Genomic DNA, 5,595 nt, shown 5'->3' on the forward strand with positions numbered 1-5,595 from the left:
ACCCAGGACTAGATACAATGAGAGAAAACTAAGTGATCCAAAGGATAAGTCAGGAAACACATAAAGAACAGACTGCCAAATCCAGCATGGTCAACTGAAAAGCTAAAATAATTAGGAAATCATCATTGAGTTTGCAAATACAAGAACTCTTGTGGACAAGAGAAAATAGACATTAGGTAAAAAGCGGAAGGTTGAGAGACAGTTCATGTGGTAAACAAACAGAAAAATGGAGTAATCATTTATGGGCAGTAGATATGCGAAGAGATGTGGCCATTTTTTTGTTTGGTTGCTCTGACTCTACATTGGAACAAATTTTAAAAGACATGCCTGGATGTTGTAGACGAGTGTGAGCATGAGCATTGAGTTTACCTAGAATTTCAGTTCTTTTAATTTGGGGATCCTACATGTCTATTGCCTGTCCTTTAGTATGCTGGAGTTGTGCTACTTTAGCTCCACTCCCATTTATTCTTATAATTAACTACAATAGATTTCATTACTTCATGACAACTGTTTCCCACTTGCCTGATATTTTCTTCAGCCAGATTCTACTCTGATTTGTTTCACCTATGTAATGTCATCCTAACTGAAATTTTCTGATGATAATCAAGACTTTCCTGTATATCTAAATTATTAACAAATGCTAGATCTGCATCATACCTCTGGAAAAATACTCTCAGTTCTGTGCTCAGTTTCTTAATCAGTCAATTCAGAACCAATGCTAAGAGTACCCTTTATTCCAGTTTGATTCTTATTGGCTATTAGGATGATGCAAACACTCAGATTAACCTGCTGGACTTAGATATTAAAACTTAGCCCAGATAAAACAAACAAACAAACAAACGAACAAAAACTTCCAAAGGCTTGTATAATTTAAAATAACTTGATATCTTAGCTTAAAGGGCAGGAAAACAAAACAAGAGTGAAACATAAGTGTGCATGCCATCAAGAGGCTCAGGCCTTAGGGTCCCTCCTCAAGGTCACCATCTGGTATGGTAAAGTGAAGGGAGATTAAAGTGAAACAGATTAAGTTTCTGTTTACATGGTAGGTCAGCCACATGGCAGGATCTTTCTTCTATCTTTATCTGGAGATGAGCAATGCTTCTAGAACTTTTCACCTTTTCTTAGATGATTTTACCAGGATATGTCCTGCCTTTTTATCAGAGTCTTCCGAGTTCTTGAATTTGCATCCAAAGCTGCCTTTTTAAAAATTCAATTTTGTCAATCATCTCACCTCCTAAAACAAGAGCTTGTCTGGAATTAGATTTGAATAAAGGAGTTACCTTTTCAGCTGGGATTTTCTTCAGAACCCCCACTCTCTTGTCTGAGTTTCAAATGAAGTACCAACTATTTTTATACAAAACCTCTTCTGGAAGCAAATTATGCCATTAAAGAGAAACGGTGAGCTGACTCAGCTAGAGTCTTCCACCAGTAGAATAAGTCCTCGAATAAAGTCATTCTGTTCATTGTTTAGTTATAATGTTGATAAGAAAAAAAATGATTCCCAGTCATGGTCACCCTGTGTGTGGAGTGTGCATTTCTGCCTATGTCTGTGTGTGTTTTCTCCAGGTACTTCAATTTCCTCCCACATCCCAAAGCTGTACATGTGAGGTTCATTGACATGTCTCAATTGTCCCAGTATGAGTGAGTACATGTGTGTGTGTGTGTGAGCCCTGTGACAGAAGAGAATCCTGTCCAGGGTAGATCCCCACCTGGTACCCTAAGTTGCCAGAATAGAATATGGCCCTCTACCCTGAACTGGAATAAGCAGGTTGAAAAAAAATTGTTTTCCTTATTTTTATTCATCTTGCTTAAATGTATATATTGCTCACATTTATTTATTTTAGTGTTTAATATTATAAGTGTTTGGGGTATTTATTTAGAAGTTTAGTGACGTTTTTTATGACCAGAAATATCCCATCAGAACTGAACTCTTGTTTATAACAGTAAGCTTAAGGTAAAATTGGTTCTGTTATATGTTGTTTCACTTAAAGTTGCAGTTTCCAACAACCTATTGACAACGCTCAGTGAGAATTTACTGTATTTGTGTAGAATAAGTATGGCCCAGAACATGGTACTCAATATTTAAGGTTGAGAAAAACAATTTATAATTTTATAGTTTTTTTGTCTCTGAGAGATAAACCCATAGCAATGTAATAGACCAAAATGACACATTATTACATCACCTGCCTCAAGAACTAGGGCTGTTCCACTGCAAAGAGCTCTTCCCTCTGTCACTTAGGAGACTAAATGATAAATCTAAAGGTAGCATTATAATCATGAAACAGGACAGGGATGTTGATGTGCTCAAAGTATTTTTATCAAAGTATAAAATATGAGTTGACATCCCAATTCACATTAAAAATGTTCATAATAGACAGAGGGAAAAAGTGGCGTAGATGATAGAGGCTCTGTTCATCGCACTGATGACCAAATCATAGTTGTGACAGAAACAAGAATCAAGCAGCAAGAAAAAATTGCCTGGGATCTAGGTGAGCAAGCCATACAACTAGGAAGAAATCCGAAAAATCACCTTGCAACAGCAGAAGGTAGGATGGGGCGAGGATGCGGGACTGCCAGGTCTCCAGCAGAGGTTGGGGCAGCGGCAGCGGCAGACATATTTTAAAGGGGCTGCGTCCGTGAGTGGATTTTTGAGGTGATGGACTTGCTCACTCTGAGCACCAGTGCCGATTCAGCTGCGTGCAGTGGGCACCATGGACTTACAGGAAGACACTGTCCAAGTGAGGGTCAAGGCAAGACTCGCACAATATAGAAGTGCCGGTGGTATCCATTGTTCCCTGTTGAGCCCTCCCAGTGCACTGACACAGTGCAGCCATTTTCATGAAGTCATCAAACTGGATAACAGAGGTCACTCTACCCTGAGGATTCCCCGAAACCCCGCCTCCCCCAACTTGCAGCCCTACCCAAGCCATATCCAAGTATATTCTCAGCAAGTCAGTTGCTCCTTGCTGAGCATCACCTAGACTCACACTGGAGGCAGCTGGCCCCGGGTTCTGGTGTGGACTTTTGAGGCAATTATAAGCACAGTATCTGTGAATTGCTTGCTGAATCTTAACAGGTGGACCCAGAGGGACACAGGCTTGGGCTAAGTTTGGCCTGCAGCTGAACCCCTCTTAGGACTGTGCCACTGGACACTTACTTCACAAATCCACACTAATAAGACCGGGAGACTTAGGAGCTTTGCTTAGTACATAGAAACAGACATGGAAAGGCAGCCAAAATGGGAAGACAAAGAAGCAGAAACCATATGAGAGAACAGAACAGAGATCCAGATATAATGGAGTCAAGTAACTGAACAGATGCAGAGTTCAAACACTAGTTATAAACATGCTCAATGAACTTTTGAGAAATGTAGAGAACTCCAACAAAGAGATAAAAATGGAAATGAAATTATAAAAGGGACCAGTCTGAAATGAAAAACACATTATCTGAGATGAGAAGTATGCTAAATGTAATAAACGAAGGAATAAACAAAGTGAATAAAGGATAAAATGACCTATCTAGAGAATGGAAAAGCTAAGGACATGCAATCACAATGGCACGAAAAAAGAATCCAAGACTATAAAAATAATTTAAGGAGCATATGAGACACTATTAAGGGTCCAAATATCCACCTGATTGGCGTATCTAAAGAAATCAAGAACAGTTGTTTGAAAAAATAATGATGGAAAACTTCCCTAACCTGGTGAAGAAAATGGACATACAACCCCAGGAAGCTCAGAGAACCCCCAAAACCAGGGACCCAAAGAGGCCCACACCAAGACACATCATAATTAAAATGTCAAAGGTTAAATATAAAGAAAGAATATTAAAAGCAGCAAGAGAAAAACAGATAGTTACTTATTAGGGAACACCCATAAAAATGGCACTGATTTCTCAAAAGCAACTATTCAGGACAGAAGGGCTTGGCAAAAACTATTTGATGTGATGAAGACCCAGGATCTACAACCAAGAATACTTTATCTAGCAAAGCTATTATTTAGAGTTGAAGGACAGATAAAGAGCTTTGCAGACAAAAATAAGCTAAAGGTATTTATCACCATAAAGCCAGTATTCAAGAAGTGTTGGAGGAACTTCTTCTTTTTTTTTTTGATTTCTCAAAAGAAACTATGCAGTACAGAAGGGCTTGGCAAAAAATATTCAACAGGATGAAGACCCAGGATCTACAACTAAGGATACTTTATCCAGCAAAGCTATCATTTAGAGCTGAAGGACAGATAAAGAGTTTCCCAGACAAACATAAGCTAAAGGAATTTATCACCACCACGCCAGTATTACAGGAAATGTTGGAGGGACTTCTTTAAGAAGAAAAAACACGTATCAAAAAAGGTAATAAAGAATGGCAACAACTACATCCCTATCAATAAATACTTTAAATGGAAAAGAATTAAGTGCTCTAACCAAATGACAGAGTAGCTAAATGGATAAGAAAACAAGACTCCCACATATGCTGCCTACAAGACACACTCACTTCAGATTAAAAGACACCCACAGACTAAAAGGAAGGAGATGGAAAAAGATACTGCTTTGATGGACCTAGGAAGTATTTAAGTCAGACAGAGAAGGATAAACACTATATGATTTCACTTATATGCGGAATGTAAAGAATAAAAAGAAACTAATCAAAAACAGTCTCACAAATATAGTGGACAATTTGGTGACAGACAGAGGGGAAGGGGTTTGAATGAGGTGAAGGGTTAAAGAAGTACAAATTAGTAGCTGATGGATGGTCACGGGGATGAGGAGCACAGCATAGGGAATGCAGTTAGCATTAAAATAAGTTGGCTAGGTGGAGGGTCAGGAGAGGGAGGGAGCAGTTGGGGAGATCGTTTTACAAACTATATAGATGTCTAACCAATGTATTGTATACTTGAAATGAATTAATAAAATAAATTTAAAAAAGAAAATAAAATAAGATGCCATTAAAAAAGAAAAAAATGTTCATAATGAAATAATTTGGGGATCACCCATTAAAATTATCTGCTGAGCAACAAGAAACAAATTTAATTCTCTACTTTTTAAGTTCCTCATTCTAGATTTTATTTAAACTGTATCAGAAAATTTTATGACAATAAACTCTTTACTCATGCATATGAATATGATATAGTTTGGGGGTGACACCCATGTCTTCTTTGTTAGATCCAAGGGATGTTTGAGTCCCAATACATTTATAAACTTTCATCTTGGATATGTAATTCTTGTCTATTTTGCTTTTAGAATGTTATATTTGTCTGAAGTTGTCTTCAATTTCTAAAAATAGATATTATAATCCTTATCACACACATAACATATTACTCTCTTTAAAGAAGGAAAAATAGTATACAATGGCCACTTCAAGGTAATTTATTCATTTCCCATATACTTCCTTTTTATTTTAAAAAGTAGCTTGCCTTGAAGTTTAAAGTGTATTGGCCTCATTTTACAAGAAGAAAATGCAGTGCTCTTGAATATTTAAAAATGTCTTTGCTTTTGTGGCTTATCAACACTTGGTAAACTTTGAGACCAAATATTATAATCTAAGCCCTGGGCCATTCTTTCAAAGGTACATATTCTATGTACATAATCTCAAATTTTCTA

The sequence above is a fragment of the Pteropus alecto genome, unplaced genomic scaffold (genome assembly GCF_000325575.1).
Source record: "Pteropus alecto unplaced genomic scaffold, ASM32557v1 scaffold75, whole genome shotgun sequence".
Lineage (NCBI taxonomy): Eukaryota > Metazoa > Chordata > Mammalia > Chiroptera > Pteropodidae > Pteropus > Pteropus alecto.